Source organism: Pelophylax lessonae, assembly GCF_965119305.1.
Source record: "Pelophylax lessonae genome assembly, chromosome: 3".
Classification (NCBI taxonomy): Eukaryota; Metazoa; Chordata; class Amphibia; order Anura; family Ranidae; genus Pelophylax; species Pelophylax lessonae.
The window spans coordinates 407,671,505-407,690,204 of NC_138770.1; positions in this window are offsets into that span (position 1 = coordinate 407,671,505).

Genomic DNA, 18,700 nt, shown 5'->3' on the forward strand with positions numbered 1-18,700 from the left:
TGTAAAAATCAGTATATTTATATATATATATATATATATATATATATATATATATATAGATTTATAAGAAAAAAAGGCTAGCATTGCTATGTTATACTATATTATAACAGAGGTAAAGAGTTATGCCTGTAAAAAAAAATAATAATAGGCAACTTAGTGCCGGATCACACTACCGCGATTCTAAGTCGCCCCATTTCGGGGCAACTTGTTAGCGTGACTTCAGCGCGACTTCAGCGCGACTTGTGAATTATTTTAAGTGACTTATATAATAGACGACTTTGTATTTGGCCTATCAGAATATGATGTGTTGTGACCTAATTTCCCTTTCCTGTTTTTTTTTACTTTTTTCCTGTTTCCCATGTGTCCTGTGTTCTCTGTGTGTGTCATTGCACAAGTATTTGTTAGCCATGTTTGCCTTGCCATATCTGATGTCAGCTGTTATAACAGCGGGTATGGCAGTATTAATTGAAGAAGAAGAGAGGAAGAGAAGAAGAAGGCAATACTGGATCCATCCTATCATTTCAAATCAGGAAAGCAGAGGGCAGTTCTGGGCCATGTATGCAAACTTGCGTGCTTTTGAGGACAAGTTTTTCCAATTTTACTCGTATGTCCATGGCAAGGTAATTAAACTTTGTAAAATTAAATTGTCAAATGTGTATAAGCAAATATAGATATGTGCGTAACATTTTCTAAAATTTGCTAATTTTTATTTTACCAAGTGGCATAATTCTTATTTTCCTTTTTTTATAATAGTTTTGATGAATTACTTGGTCTGGTTGGCATTCATTTGCAGTGGCCGGACACGTCTTTTCGGAGAAGTATCTCACCTACTGAACGATTGGTAATCACACTGAGGTAAACTATAGTGACATATATTTATATATATTTTTTTTTTTTTGGTGTTATGCTCAACAAAAGAAAAAGTTATCACACCTTTTTGTTTGAAAATAGGGGTTCTGGAGCAAACTTGGTCAGCAATATATTTTCGGCTACTCTGCAAGTGTATTTTTGTCATTGCTTCACCAGATTATAGACTATGCATATTTTACCATTTCAGGATAGCGTATATTGCATAATATAGCATCTAAACAGTAATTTAACAAATGCACCACAATACTTTCATTTTCATTAGAAAACAATATTTATTCCGTAACTGGAAAACATATTTCAGGCAACTAACATCAAAAATAACATCAAATAATAACCTTACATCTGGTGATAAACATTGTCACTTCCTGACCCACTGCTGCCTTTAGGCCGTGCAGACTGGCTTTCCGGTGGGACCATAGGAAAAGGTGGTGGCTGAAAAACTCAGGCTGGTACAGGTGTGCCTATAGTAGAGGTAATCGGTGATGGGGAAGGATATGGGACAGGGTTTGTTGTTTGGAGGACATTACAATATTCGTCATGGTATAGGTGGAATTTAGGGGGATAGTAAGGGTGGGCTCTAGGTGGTGGAGGGGTTGGATGGGGATAATATGGCCCAGATGGTGGTGGTGGGCCATATGGTGTTGGTGGAACTGCAAAATTTTGGAGCACTGCAAAATTTATGCAAATGTGTATCAGACCCATATTTTCACTAAAAATACACTAAAATCATTAATAGTGGATTCATACATGGCAAAATGTACAAAATGCCTGCTAAATTCTTACTAAAGCATCGTTCACATGTGGCATACTAAAGTGTACGCCCATGAAGAGCCATGTTTACCCGCACAGGGATGCACAGGTTTTCCGTGCATCTCTGTACAGGCAGTCCCATTTATGTCAATTGGAATGCAATGGCAGCACAGGCATAGCTGCTGTTCCCAATATGACATCTGTGTGGGTGTGGGTGCACAACCCCAAATGCAGACAGTGTGAGTTCAGGGACATGCACATGGACCAACATGGATGTCAAATTGGGAGCAACGGCTCTGTTTGTGCAGTTGCTACATCCCAAATGACATCAATGGAACTGTATGCGCAGAGATGCACAGAACACCTGTGCATCCCTGTAAAGGTACGCTGTGTATGCCCTGTGTGAAGGTCTTAGGCCCCTTTCACACAAGCAGACAGATCAGTACGTCCGATTGGGCCCGCCTGTACGTTTTTCAGGCGGGCCCAATCGGACCACCCATTGTTTTCTATGGAGAGGCTGATGTAAATGGACTGTTTACACCTGCCCACATCTGATCCGATCAAGTCCACCAAAAAACAGATGGATAGGGATCCCATTCCACATCCATCCATCCAACAGATCAGATCAGATGGTATCTACTTGACTATTTCCATCCGACCATCCCATAGAGAACAGCAGGCTGTGTCCGTGTCTTCTCTGCACCAGCAGAGCGGACGCAGAGCTGTCACCCGCCTGCTCAGCCGGGATCAGCAGACAGATCTCCCACTGAGCAGGCGGATCTTCTTGACAGGCTCCGCTCCATGTTTTTTTTTTTTACTTTTTACATTTTTTTAGTTATATTTAATTTATTTATTTATTTTTTGTTGGGAGGGGGGTCTTTGGTAAAACATTAGAGGTCTAAACAGACCCCCATATCTCTTTTTTTGAGACAGAGAAGGGGACTTAGGAAAGTCCCTCTCTCTGCAGCACTTTACAGGAATGAATAAGGAGTCTGTATGGAGACTCCTCATTCATTCATAAACTGACAGTCTGGCACATAGTAAACACTCGGGTTACTATGCTCAGCTGTCAGTGGACATAGAAGTGATCAGTAGCGATTGCTGACTACGTCCACTGTACTACAGTGAGGGAGTTGGTAAACACATGCTTACCAAGCTCCCCCAAGCCCCAGCTTCACTTGCACCCACGCCGCTCTCCCCCACCATCCTGTCAGTCTGACAGCTCGCCGGAGCTTAGTGCTGGTCAGCAGCTGCAGGCGGCGGTAGGGGAAGAGGGATACCTCCGGAGCTGGGATGGTTCGGAGGTGCAGGGGCTGGTACGGGGGTTGATCGGACTGGTGGGGGGACTTACTGTGATCCCCTCTAAGTCCCAGCAGCATCGGAAGCTGGTGGGAGTGGCAGAGGAGGGATGCCAGCTTCTAAAGGTAGCTGCAGGGGATCTGGTTTGTGGGGGGGGGGGTGTCGGATCGGGTGTGGAGAGAGGAAATCTGTGCTGGGGGGAGGAAGGGGGGTGAATGGGATAGGAAAGGAGAGTGGGGGAGCAATTTTAGGTGAAAGGAAGTGGGCAGGAGGTGGAGAGGCTGGGGACAGGGAAGCAGCAGCATGCAGGGGGTTCACATTTGAGGTTAAGAACTCTAATCAGCGGATTGTAATCGGCTGATCAGAGTTAAAGAATTGTATAGCAGAGTCTGCTGAATAATTCTGTTATATGTTTATAGTCATTGAAGTGACCATGCGCTTATAGCAGAGGGTGAAAATGAAGTCCGTACGGCGTACGAACCTGGCCAGCTGCCAGCAGTGCTGTAGGTCCGTACAACATACGGACCTGGCAGTAAAAGGGCTGTAAAGGCAGAAGGTTTTTAATCTTAATGCAGTCTATGCATTAAGATAAAAAAAAACTTCTGTGTGCAGCAGTTGCCCCAGCACCCCCTAATATTTACCTGAGCCCCATCACTATCCAGCGATGTCCACGAGTCCCTCGGCCATCCGGGATTCTCCCTCTTGATTGGCTGACACACCATTTTCTAAGTCCATTAGAAAATCAGGAGAGAGAGGGGGCAGGGCTGAATGGCAGCTCCATGTCTGATTGGACACATGGAGCAGCAGCTCTGCTCTGGTGCACCTATAGCAAGCTGCTTGCTGTGCGGGCACTGGACAGGAGGGAGGGGCCAGGAGCAGTGAAGAAGGACCTGAGAAAAGGAGGATCCAGGCTGCCATGTGCAAAATCAACTATACAGAGAAGGTAAGTATAACATGTTTGTTGTTTTATAAAAAAAAACACCAGATTTTACAATCACTTTAATACCTCCCACTCCTTGCATCATAAGTTTAGCTTTATATAGGAACTCACAAACTTATGAATGTTGTATTTACATTTATTTAAGAATGTATAAGGTTGTTGATGGGCATCCTAAGTCACTCTGCGTTTGAGTGACATTTCTTCTCTATATTTTTGTCTTAATAAACAAAAAAATGTTTGTTCTGAAATTTCACTGTCATACTATAAAAAGGTATTTTTCCTCAGCACTAAAAATACGAACAACTATAACGTAAAGAATATCACAAAACAGTACTGTGCATTTTAATTACATTACATAATCCTTGATCTGTATAGGAGGCTTTCAGATACTTTGAAAATGTCTAGATGGTTCAGGTTCCTGTTCTCCAATTTGATTGCTGTTCAGTAGGAATAGGAAAATCTCCTTCGTCAAATAAAAGTCTTACCTAACAGGTACAAAAGTACTGATGTTCAATATGTATCCATCAGGCATCTCATAGTTGTAAGGTCCTCATTGACTAGTTACTCTAAATGGATTTAAAAAAATTGAATCGGCCCTATTTCCTAAAGCTAACTAGCTATCCAGGTAGAGAGTGTATTTCTCTTGCATATATTTTGAATAATCTAAGCAACTGATGATTTCCGATGCACTGGACCCTGTGGGAACTGTATACATTATTTGCAATATGTAGTTTGGTGTGCATTTTTCTGTCATGTAGTAGCTCAGCTGGTGATGCTTGTGTAGTTGCATGTCCAGTCACTCTGTAGACGTGCAAGAACTCTGTAGCAAAAACTTTCTATGGTTTCTCTGTAGGATTTGCAGTCTGAAGAGCTTATTTAAGGCTTCTGTTAAATGTCTTAATTTCATAATTTGCTTGGGAGTATTACACTGAGGATTTCCGTATGCTCAATTAAATTAAATTAAATTGTCACACCTCATTTTTCTCTTTCTCAAGAAAAGCTCAGATAAAACAAATTGTGGTCAGTTGTCAGACAATAGTTCCTTGGGGTTACCTTCTATGCTCAAAACTGTAGAGAGAAATGTAATTACTAGAAGAATATGTTATATTTGAGACAAATTTCAAATTCTGGCAATTTACTGTAATAATCCATTATTGTTATAGCAAATACCAGTCCACAGTTGCCTTTGTAAAAGGACCTACTGGCTGGAGTAGTGGATTGTGCATGACATCAGATTTGTCATGATTCTGACAAGTAACACAAGCTTAAATGGTAGTTAGTCTTTGAGCAGACAAGCATGGCAACCACTTAAGTTCACATACTGGAGCTCTCTGTGTGGTTACAATTCCTTGGTGATTCCCATCTGCAAGTTGTATAAGGTGTCCATGTAAGGTCTCTGGAATTGATAAGCAATTAAATCCAGGTACAGATAATTTTTAATCCTGTAGTAAGGTTTTAGAACAGGGCTCAATTTTGGCCATTTGCATTGTAGAATGTTCTGTAATTGTATTTATCCTGGGCATGTAAGGCAGGCTTCTTTGAGCCCAAATGCTGTAACTTCATTTATATTAACACATGCAGCAACTTCAACATCCTCACCCTGTGTACTAGAAGCAGCGGGTAAAAGTTTTTACAAATTTTTCAAACCCAGTTTGTATTGCATAGTGTACTGTACATAAAATTAGGCAGCCTTGCTGACCATCTGGCTATATGCATTCCTGCTCATGGCAATCCCATTCTGGTAAGCAGTATAGTTAAAAGACTGATCATCTGCAAGGCAAACTGTCAACTGACCCCCCCCCCCCCCCCCCAAAGGTATGTTCTCCATTTTTCTGTTGTTCTTCTATTGTAAGGGTTCTGGATGCAAGAACAACGGTTTTCTCTACCTAGTATGCATGGCACTGGTTAAGCACCAAATGAAACATCTGTATTAATGGGTGGTCTCTGTCCTGACCATGTTTGCATTTCCATGTATTAATGATCTCCATGGCTCCACATGTGAGATGTAATTGGAAAACAAAAAGCAATACTTTGAAGGAAGACCCTTAAAAAAACATAGAAGATCTGAAAGTAAGATGGAGCAGGTGCTTGTATCAAGGCTCAGAATAGGCACCAGTCCTTTTTGTGATTGAATGTGATCCAAAAGAAAAGAGCTGAGATTGGGTAAAGCACCATTTAGAAGGATTTAATTTCAGTCCTGCAGATTCATTGCAACTGAAAACAATTTCAAAGTTGTTTGCGCCTTTAGAATTACGTCATCTAAATAGCACTGTACACCACATCTGTTACTATGGATTGAAAACATGAGTCTTTGAAAACAACTGGGTGGTGAAGCTAATCTATAAGGTACATGTTTAAATTGGAACAGGTTCTCATGTGTAATAAACGCGGTGAGTTTCCTACATTTCTTATCCAGCAAATCCTAATGATAGACACTTTGAAGATCCAAGGTGGAAAATAATTTAGCTACTCTGACTTCTGAAAATATAATCTCAGTATATGGCACAAGGTGACTATCGGTATCAACAGCTTTATTTTTCAAAGCACAGTACTCATTTTGTTCACATCTCTGCCAAGCAGCCCTATATATGGGACCTTAGTAACGTATTAGTGTATTTGCATGCCTTCTGTTACTATGACTAATCCTGCAATAATATTCAGGGTAGATTGGAGAAGAAAATAAGACTAATTAAAGTGTAAATAAACCCTAATACTGAACTTTTTTATTTGCTCCTATTTTGGTCTGGTACATATATCATGGTATAGCGTGGGTTGTCAGCAAGGCAAGTCATTTGTACCCCCTAACCCGCAGGCTTTTAACGTTCTCTCTGTCTCTTCCACTAGTACAGTATTAAATACTAATATGGTACATTTTAGGATGTACTATTCTTTCTCTTTGTTCTATGCAGTGTAGTGCAGGGCTGATTCTTATGTTACACAGTGTACTGCAGTCAGTTTAGTGCTGTGCTGTGATTGTAGCGAGGCCACTGAAGTGTATTGTATGAAAATTGGTCTAGGCAGGAAGGGGGTGAAAGTGCCCTGTATTTAGGTGGTTAAGGGGAACCCTATGGCAGAATTAAAAAAAAGAAAAACAGTGTGGGGTCCCCCCCCAAATCCATATGAGGCCCTTTGAGTCTGGTACAGATTTTAAGGGAAACTCCATGCCAAAATTGAAAAAAAGAAAAAAACGGCGTGGGGTCCCCCCCAAAATCCATACTAGACCTTTTTCCGAGCAAGCTGCCTGGCTGGACAGGATGGGGGTGGGGACGAGCAAGCGCCCCCCCCCCTCCTGAATCATACCAGGCCGCTTGCCCATAACATGGGGAGGGTGCTTTGGGGTTCTCCCCAAAGCACCTTGTCCCCATGTTAATGGGGACAAGAGCCTGTTCCGGACAACCCTGGGCTGTGGTTGTCGAGGTCTGCGGGTGGGGGGGCTGCGGGTACATCGTACCCCTACCCATTCACCAAAAAAGTGTACAAAAATTAAAAACAAAAGCAAGTATTTGACAAGTCCTTTATTAAAAAATAAAAATAAAAAAATAGTGTCCCCCCCCCCCCCCCCGATGTAAATCTATTGTCAATCACGTCGCCCACTGCACCCGAAAAATAGAAAGAAAAAAAAAGACGCTCCCGCCTCTTCACACGCCTCCTGCATAATGAGCTGTTTGAGCTGTGACAGCTCTTTTATAGGAATCTGACATCACGAATTCCCCATAATGCACTGCGCTGGTGCAGTTAATAAATGACTGACATCACGTCAGAAGGGGTGGTGCCACCGGGTGATATAACCGGGTGTCCCTGTTCCTTACCTATAAAAGAGCTGTCACAGCTCAAACAGCTCATTATGCGGGAGGCGTGTGAAGAGGCGTATTTTCTTTTTTTTCTATTTTTTGGGGTGCGGCGGATGACGTGATTGATGATGGATTTACATCGGGGGACACTATTTTTTTATTTTTTAATAAAGGACTTGTCAAAAACTGGCTTTTGTCTTTATTTTTTTGTACACTATTTTGGTGAATGGGTAGGGGTATGATGTACCCGATATCCATTCACATGGGGGGGCCAGGATCTGGGGGCCTCCATTTTAAAGGGGGCTTCCAGATTCCGATAAGCCCCCCACCCACAGACCCCCAACCACCACAGCCCAGGGTTGTCCGGAAGAGGCTCTTGTCCCCATCAACATGGGGTCAAGGTGCTTAGGGGGCATCCCAAAGCACCCACCCCATGTTGAGGGCAAGCAGCCTGGTATGGTTCGCAAGGGGGGGGGGGCACTCGCTTGCCCCCCTTCATCCTGCTTGCTCGCATAAGGGTTTGATATGGATTTCGGGGGGGACCCCATGCCGTTTTTTTCATGTTTTTTTATCTGTATTGCCAGGAGCCGACAATGCATTACAGCCGCGAGCAAGTTAAACCACTTAAGCCCCGAGGATTTGGCTGCTCAAAGACCAGGCCCTATTTTGCGATTCGGCACTGCGTGATTTTAACAGACAATTGTGCGGTTGTGCGATGCTGTACCTAAATGTTTGCCCCTTCCTCTTCACTGCAACCACCTGAACTCTGATCCCACCATCAGCAATCCTAGATGCAGATCTTTCCCCTCAGTCTGACTGACCCGCGCTCTGACACAGGTCTCGTGTTTGCTGATGCCCTGCCCACCTCTACAGCCAAACAAGGGAAGCAGTAGGAGGAGACAGCCTGTGACCTGAGCGCTCCTCTCCCACAATACTGAAAAGGAAACACAGTGGAGTGGGCGGAGCGGTGTGCACAGGGCAGGCTGATTCAAGGATTATTGCCTCGTCCACACAGCCTTATGCTCTCACCAGCCCCTATCAATAAATGCCGCCTGGCGGCCTCGGCCCCCCGGGAAAGTGCCCGGTCTGCCCTGTGGCCAGTCCTGGCCTGCTGAGCACTGATAGGTTGACCCCCCCCACCCCTTCAACCTCTGCAGCAATGCTGGCAGCACTATCCATCTATTTCCCAAAGATAACCTCTTGATATGACATTGAGGACGTGCACTCAACTTCTTTGGTCAACCATGTCGAGGCCTGTTCTGAGTGGAACCTGTCCTGTTAAACTGCTGTATGGTCTCGGCCACCATGCTGCGGCTCAGTTTCAGGTTCTTGGCAATCTTCTTACAGCCTAGGCCATCTTTACATAGAGCAACAATTCTTTTTTTTTCAGATCCTCAGAGAGTTTTTTGCCATGAGGTGCCATGTTGAACTTCCAGTGACCAATATGAGAGAGTGAGAGTGATAACACCAAATTTAACACACCTGCTCCCCATTCACACCTGAGACCTTGTAACACTAATGAGTCACATGACACCAGGGTGGGGAAATGGCTAATTGGGCCCAATTTGGACATTTTAACTTAGGGGTGTACTAACTTTTATTGCCAGCAGTTTAGACATTAATGGCTGTGTGTTGAGTTATTTTGAGGGGACAGCAAATTTACACTGTTATACAAGCTGTACACTGCGTACTTTACATTGTAGGAAAGTGTCATTTCTTCAGTGTTGTCATGTAAAGAAAGATATTATAAAATATTTACAACAATGTGAGGGTGTACTCACTTTTGTATTTATTTATTTTTATATATATATATATATATATATATATATATATATATATATATATATATACATATATATATATATATTCCACCCAATGAATGATTGATTGTCTTTGGGGGTGGGGAGATTGCAATGTGGAATGTGCCTTGGCCAAAGTCCCCCCCCCCCCCCATACAGCATCATTCCCCTGTACTGGTCCAAGACTTGGGACTATGTTATACCTGACAGGTGGCAAAGTATACAGTGTTTGTAGTATACAATGTGTGTATTATGTGTGTATGTACAGTGTGTGTGTATAGTGTGTGCATGTACAATGTATGTATTGTGTATGTATTGTGTGTATGCACTCTATGTGTGTTTGTACAGTATTTGTGTTTCTTGTGTGTGTACAGTGTGTGTGTGTGTGTGTGTGTGTGTATGTGTACAGTGTATGTATTGTGTGTATGTACAGTATGTGTGTGTGTACAGTGTGTGTATATGTACAATGTATGTATTGTGTGTATGTACTATGTGTGTGTATGTACAGTGTGTGTTTAAACTTTGCACAGCACAGACCTGCTCGGTGCCACTGCCGCGTGCTGCACGATGGCCGCTTGCTCCTCTGGCTCTCTGCTGACAAAGATCATGACCCCAGACCTCCCCAAGGACCTCACCTCCTTGTAAATGCGCTGCCCCCACCTCTTTTTGAGGTATGCTGTCCATGGCGCTGCCTGTATCACTGACAAAAGCCAGTGCAATGTCAGCTGACTGTCTGCCCCCTCCATGCTACGCCACTGATCATGGAACACTTTCAGTTATATGTGTTCATTACATGCAAAAAAAAAAAACTGCTGATTTTGTAAGAAATTCAGAGCTGTCATATGTCCTGTGTACACTTCCTGTGCTATTTAACCAACTCAATACTGGGCACTTTCACTCCTTTCCTGCTCCGGCCAATTTTCAGCTTTCAGTGCTTTTGCACTTTTAAAGGGAATTGCTCATTGCTTTGGTGGTATTTAATCGCCCCTGGGTTTTTATTTTTTGTGCTACAAATGAAATAAGACACATTTTTGGAAAAAAATGTATTTTTCTTGGTTTCTGTTATAAAATATTTCAAATAAGTAATTTTTCTTCATAGATTTTGACCAAAATTTATACTGCTACATTTCTTTGGTAAAAATTATCCAAATCAGCATATATTATTTGGTCTGTGTGAAAGCTTTAGAGTCTACAAGCTATGGAACTAATTGAAAAATGATTACACTTGATGTACTGACAGCCTATCTCATTTATTGAGGCCCTAACATGCCAAGGCAGTACAAATATTCCTCAAATTACCGTTTTTGGAAAGTAGACAGTCCAAGGTATTTAGTAAGAGACATGGCAAGTTTTTTGAAGTCTTTGTTTTTTCACCACAATTCTTTGGAAAATTAAGAAATTAATATTATTTTTTTTTTCACAAAAAAGTCATATTACAAGTCACTTCTCCCACACGGCATAGACATACTTGCATATACTGTACACCCTAAAATACATTCTGCTACTCGCCCCAAGTATGGCGATTCCACATGTGTGAGACTTTTTCACAGCCTAGCCACATAGAGAGACCCAATATCCAAGGAGCACCTTCAGGCATTATCCACTTTAAGACCAGGTCTTCTACTGACGCTTTTTGTTTACAAGTAAAAATCCGTATTTTTGCTAGAAAATTACTTAAAACCCCCAAACATTATAATTTTTTTTGGAGTGGAGGCCCTAGAGAACAAAATGGTGGGTTTTGCAAATTCTTTTGTCACACAGGATTTGCGCAGCAGTTTTTCAAACACAATTTTACACACTAACCCATAAATACATTTGAATGAATTTCAATGCACACAGAGAAAACATAATGCCCTCATTTTTGGTAAAATATAAAATAATGTGTTGCGCCAGGTAAATAGATATCAAACATACTTGAAAATGGCGCCAAACTTCGGTATTTCAAAATCTCCATAGGTGACACTTTATAACCCTTTACTGGTTATAAGTTTAAATTTACATAGGAGGCCTGGTACTAGAATTATTGCTCTTTTTCTGATGTTCACGGTGATACCTCACATATGTGGTGCGATCGCTGTTTATGTATGCGTATGGGACTAACATGTGCATTCACCTTTGCACGTGAGCACAGGGGAGTGTGGGACTTTACTTGTTTGAATTATTTATTGGTGGGACACTGGTACAATGACAGATGTTTTTGTGCACTTGTACACTATGACAGATGTTGATCTTCCACCGGTGGACACTGACAGATGTTGATGTCACAATGGAACACTATTGCAGATGTTTTTTCACTGGTACAGATGTTCATAGGGACACTATGACTGATGTTTTGTGTACTGGTCAAGATGTGATGGGGCACTGTGACAGATGTTTTGTGCACTGGTACAGATGTTCATGGGGACACTGTGACAGATGTTTTTGTGCAATGGTACAGATGTTCATGGGGTCACTGTGACAGATGTTCATTGATCAGGGACACAGTGTGCTTGGTGTACTGTGTGTGGGGATTTGTGAAAGCTCTGTGTGCAAAATAATCACAGTTTACACTGTGAAGACTGTGATTGGACACATCCATTACATAATCCGGAGGGCCAATCACAGCACCCATATCCTGATCCCATCTTGGCTGTGTCCTGTGATTACAGCCATCACAGGATTGGACCACTGTGCAGCCTCCGGGCCACACGAGGGCACTCATTCTGAGTGACGTACGCGTACTTCGGCTCAGAATAATTAGGCTCCCACCCGCAAATACAGTATGTATTGTGGGCGAGTGGGAAGCAGTTACAGCAGTTCTCCCATTTCTAATCTTGCACTATGGAACAATTAGTTGTGTAGAAGATAAGAAGATTGGGAGGGATTCAGTACTTTAGCAACAGACAACTGGCAGGACTGACACTAATTATTGCAATGCCAGTCCACAAAAAAGTATATGGAGTCATTCCAAAATAGAAAATTAGGATTTAATTAAAATTCCAGGAAATCAACAGATATTTGTCTGTACTTGCAGGGTCTTTCAAAGGATAAAACATAGAAACATGAGCATGTATTTTAGAGAGTTCATATTTGTGCCGCTTTCAATATCTGTTTTGTACTATTCTGCAGTGTATGAATGCTCTTTGCCATTCTGACACTGTTTTGCATTATTGATTCCACCATTGCACCTGTTTAGCTAACTGGAAGTTACAGTTATTCCCTGTCTGATTTTTTGGCTACTTACAATCGTGTTACTTAAGATTTAAGTGAAGGTTGCATAGTTGACTAAGTCCTGCTGCTGCCAAAGTCCTTGTGTGAAGTGGAGGAGAAGGAAGAAAAGAGATCTAGACTTGCACACCGTTGGATCGATTGAGGACCCAGGTAAAGTATTTAGAGAGGAGGGGGAGGTAGCAAGCTGTAAAACGTTTTTTGACCTTAATGCAGGGAATGAATTAGGGTAAAAAATGTTTTGGCTTTAGAACCACTTTAAGAGATTTAAAAATTACATCTTACCTCGTAAATGTAGTCTAGAGAAGGCAAATAATCAAAAACGTGCCCATTTAATTTCTGATACTACAATTCTTGGGATTTGTATCCACTGGTCTTCCTGTAGGTAATGCTGCTCTTTTCTATTTTGTTTTAATTAAATGACATAGGATATTCCCTGGGTCATCAGAGCACATTTGTAAGTTTTGTTTGGTTTTATTCATAGTTTAATAAAAAGTTGAATCAATGTAAAAGTTATGTTTATCTTGCATATGGTATCTGGAATAAAAATAGACCTCTGCTTGAAACAAGGTCATGGGACCACATTTACCTGGGTGTTTATGACTTTTTACAAAGGTCCTACCTATAAAATAAGTGTTACTCTAAAAGGAACAGGGTGGAGTGCTTTTAGTCATCATGGAATTAATTTTATTTTGTCTTGCTAACATCATAGTTTATGGAAGATTTGGAACTTTTACTTATGGACAATGATTTCAATTTGGATTACTTGCACTCATGTTGTCATTTTAATTTTTTTTACTTGGGGGTAAGAGTATTGCAGCGTTTATACACTATATAATTTATATTGTGCTATTTTACACATTGTATAGAGCTGCTATTGTACAGTGCATTGCAAAAGTATTCGGCCCCCTTGAACTTTTCGACCTTTTGCCAAATTTCAGGCTTCAAACATAAAGATATAAAACTGTCATTTTTTGTGAAGAATCAACAAGTGGGACACAATCATGAAGTGGAACGAAATTTATTGGATATTTCAAACTTTTTTAACAAATAAAAAACTGAAAAATTGGGCGTGCAAAATTATTCAGCCCCCTTAAGTTAATATTTTGTAGCGCCACCTTTTGCTGCGATTACAGCTGTAAGTCGCTTGGGGTATGTCTCTATCAGTTTTGCCCATTCCTCCTTGCAAAACAGCTCGAGCTCAGTGAGGTTGGATGGAGAGTGTTTGTGAACAGCAGTTTTCAGTTCTTTCCACAGATTCTCGATTGGATTCAGGTCTGGACTTTGACTTGGCCATTCTAACACCTGGATATGTTTATTTGTGAACCATTCCATTGTAGATTTTGCTTTATGTTTTGGATCATTGTCTTGTTGGAAGACAAATCTCCGTCCCAGTCTCAGGTCTTTTGCAAACTCCATCAGGTTTTCTTCCAGAATGGTCCTGTATTTAGCTCCATCCATCTTCCCATCAATTTTAACCATCTTCCCTGTCCCTGCTGAAGAAAAGCAGGCCCAAACCATGATGCTGCCACCACCATGTTTGACAGTGGGGATGGTGTGTTCAGGGTGATGAGCTTTGTTGCTTTTACGCCAAACATAACGTTTTGCATTGTTGCCAAATGTTCGATTTTTGTTTCATCTGACCAGAGCACCTTCTTCCACATGTTTGGTGTGTCTCCCAGGTGGCTTGCGGCAAACTTTAAACTACACTTTTTATGGATATCTTTAAGAAATGGCTTTCTTCTTGCCACTCTTCCATAAAGGCCAGATTTGTGCAGTATACGACTGATTGTTGTCCTATGGACAGAGTCTCCCACCTCTTGGCTGCATCTCTGATCAGTCTTCTCCTTGTATGAGCTGAAAGTTCAGAGGGACGGCCAGGTCTTCGTAGATTTGCAGTGGTCTGATACTCCTTCCATTTCAATATTATCGCTTGCACAGTGCTCCTTGGGATGTTTAAAGCTTGGGAAATCTTTTTGTATCCAAATCCGGCTTTAAACTTCTCCACAACAGTATCTCGGACCTGCCTGGTGTGTTCCTTGTTCTTCATGATGCTCTCTGCGCTTTAAACGGACCTCTGAGACTATCAAAGTGCAGATGCATTTATACGGAGACTTGATTACACACAGGTGGATTCTATTTATCATCATTAGTCATTTAGGTCAACATTGGATCATTCAGAGATCAGAGAGTTTGCTGCACTGAGAGTAAAGGGGATGAATAATTTTGCACGCCCAATTTTTCAGTTTTTTATTTGTTAACAAAGTTTGAAATATCCAATAAATTTAGTTCCACTTCATGATTGTGTCCCACTTGTTGTTGATTCGTCACAAAAAATTACAGTTTTATATCTTTATGTTTGAAGCTTGAAATGTGGCAAAAGGTCGAAAAGTTCAAGGGGGCAGAATACTTTTGCAATGCACTGTATATGTTAGGTAGTAAGAAGTAGGTAGCCATACCGATACTAGTTCATTCTTCCTTCCACACGGGGCAGGGACCTCCTTAAATTTTAAGATGGACATTTCTCTCTTCCATACCACAGGACCACCAAAAAAGATGTGCAGACATTAACCACTTGTCGACCGGTCACGTTGACCGTACTGCGGCAAAGTGGCTCGATTCCGTCCAACGACGTAGACCTATGTCGCTGGACTCCTCCCCCTGTAGGCGGCGCTCGTGCACCGCCGGTGGCGCGCTTCCGCTTTTTTCAGTCACAGCGGGAGTCGGGCCAGGGGAGGAGTGGCGGCGATCGCAGCTGCTCTTCCCCGATTGTCGGGGAATCGAGTTTGGAGATCTGCCCGCTTGTGTAAACAGAGCGGGCGGATCTCCTAAGTGACAAGGAGTGACAGATTGCAGTGTTCAGCATAGCTGAACATGCGATCTGTCCTTGTGTCACTCAGTCACCTCCCCACACACACGTCAGTAAGCACCAGGCATACATTAACCCCTTCCCTGCCAGTGTCATTTTTACAGTAACAGTGCATATTTATAGCACTGGTTACAATAGAAATGTTACTGGTACCCCCAAAAGTGTCAAAAATGTCAGTCAAGGGTCCGATCTGTCCGCCGCAATGTCGCAGTCCCGCAAAAAAAAATCGCAGATCGCCGCCATTACACATTAAAAAAAAAACACCAAAAATGACAGAAATCTTTCCCTTAGTTAGTAAACGCAATAATTTTTGCGCAAACCAATCAAAATATGCTTATTGTGATTTTTTTACCAAACATAGGTAGCAGAAAACAAATTGGCCAAAAATTTAAAACAATTTGGATTTTTACATTTTTTTGGGGGGGAATTTCATATAAAAAAATGTTAAAAATATTGTTATTTTTTCAAAATAAACGCTCTTTTTTTGTTTATAGCGCAAAAAGTAAAAATCGCACAGGTGATCAAATACCACCAAAAGAAAGCTCTGTTTGTGGTGAAAAAAGGACGCAATTTTCAGTTAAATTCGCACAACCCTGAATCGCAAAAAGTGGCTTGGACCTAAGACAGAAAAATCCTCCAGTGGTAAAGTGGTTAAGGGAGTTTTATATGCAATTTTCACAATTTTAACTATTTTATTTTTAACAATGAAAAAAGGTAATATGGTATTCTGGCTTCTTCTCATTTGTATTGGGTTTTCTCTCTGGTAAAAAGAAAACTGGGTTAGAATTTAGGGCAACAACTCTCTTGCAGAGATTAGTAGCAGCGGTAACTGGGCTGTGGGATTCTCGCAAAGCCCCACATTCCAGTTTGTACACTGTCATTTGTTGCTTAATTAGTAAGCTTTGCTGTTTAAAATAGTCTGTGAAGTCTCGCACAGTATTCATGATAAAATTACTGAGGAAAATGAGAATGAACAATAATAATAAGTCTTCAGTCTTGTACAATTATTTGTCTGTAATAAACATGGTGGAAAAATCCCTTATTGACCTCAACTATAGTAGTTGCAATTCCTGGGTTATTTAATCATAACTGATAAAATTAATAAATAATTAATCACACCTTGTCAATGAAGCTTTTAGTGACTGTACCAATAATTTGTTTATCGGACGAGCCTCATTATTTTTAATTTTCTCTTTTTATTTGAAGAATGTTTTTCATTATATGTGGGAAAAAGCAATTAAAAAAAAAAAAGGAAATGATTTTTCATGGTTGCAGCTATAGAGAATCAGAATAGGTTTTTAGAATGATGTGAGAGAAAATATATGACTTCCTTTACGTAGGATGGTAACAATTGTTATAGGGTTAATGCCAAGTCCTTCCTTTTAGAATCAATGTAATCCTCCATAAATAATGTATAATTCCTAGTAATTGCACGGCTGTCCTGCAGATGGATGTTGTACTGTGGTCTTTTTTTCAACATCTAGCTTAGCTCTTGCACTAGGTTTTTTGGCTAAGCCGTTTGGTAACCCTGCACGGCAAGTTGTGCTCTGATCGTTATGTGAGTGGCCTTGTGTGTTGAAAACAGTTCACCCTTTATACAAGAAGCATGCCTCCTTTCACACCATTCACTTGTTTTGTAACAGTTGTTCAGATTGTTTAATTCATCCCGGCATGGTAATCCAGCAACTGCTGTTTTCAGACAGGTGCAGGGATCAAACATGCTCAGTAAACTGGAACATCTGGCCTACAACTGATAATGGGCCCTTTGACTGTATGAGGTCTATGAGAAATGTGGACTTTTCTAATGTTAAATCATGCAATTAGCTCTGTATTATTTTATGTATTTGTGAAAGTGAACTTGTATGTTTAACCCTTTGGACTTGACAAAGACAAATTTTGCCTGTAAAAAATTGAAGGCCATGATTGCCTGAACATAACAAAAACAGTTAAAATGCCTTTCTATTTTTGTGCCCCTTTATTAGCCCTTTAGAGTGACATGTTAAACAAATTAAACAAAAATGTGAATCGTATCACAGTTTTATTCTTACTAGTTTTCATAGAAATAAAATATGTTGAAGTGGAACACCAATGCAAGCATGTTTTTTTTTTCTTTACCAACACTGGGTTTGGAGCTGCTACCATCTTCCAGAGTTCTAATATTCAGAGGATTAAAAGAAACTGCTGAAAAGTCATTATTAGGTGGTTTTCTCTTGTTTCATTAATTAAAAAAATAATATATATATATATTTTTTTAAATGATAACTGCTTTACTACACTAATAGCTTTAGGGCTACAGAGACAACCCCTAGTGGCTAATCTACAAACCTCTCTATTAGGCCTCATTCACATGGACACTTAAGCCCATATACAGTATCATGGACAGGCCATTTGTTCTGTGTCCCTATCCGGTAGGTGCTGTTGTGCTGCTGCAAGGACACAGCCATGGATCCTAATGTGACATGTATGCAGATACAGTTGAGCGGCCCTGAATGCAGACAGTGTGTATTTGGAGGCCACTCACCCACACCCCCATGCCTGTCACATTGGGTCAAATGGCTGTGTCTGTGGAGCCGTTGTGTCTAATAGACTTAACCACTTGCCGACCGCCGCAAGTACATATACTGCGGCGGTCAGCCCCGGCCAGGCAAAGTGACGTACCGGTACGTCACTAGCCTGTCACCGACTTGTGAGCCAATAGCGGGCGAGCGCGCGCCCGCTGAGGCGCGCGCACGCCCCCCGGCTCATTCCCTAACAAGTCAGTGCGTGTGACCGGCAGACCCGATGTCCGCCGGTCACTCGCGATCGTTCGATGGGAAGGGAGAAAGGCGGTCGGCTAATGTAAACAAGCCACCTGTCATTCTCCCCTGTGTAAAAATGGAGATCAGACGGTTCTACTATGTAGGACCGTTGATCTCTGTTTTTACACTAGTAGCCATGTCCCATCACAGTTAGAAACACGCCCCTAGGACACACTTAACCCCTCCCTCTCCAATACAGTTAACCCCTTCCCTGCCAGTGTCATTTTTACAGTAACAGTGCATATGTATAGCACTAATTACTGCAGTAATGTCACTGGTACCCCCAAAAGTGTCAAAAATGTCAGTCAAGGGTCCGATCTGTCCGCCGCAATGTCGCAGTCCCGCAAAAAAAATCGCAGATCGCCGCCATTACTCGT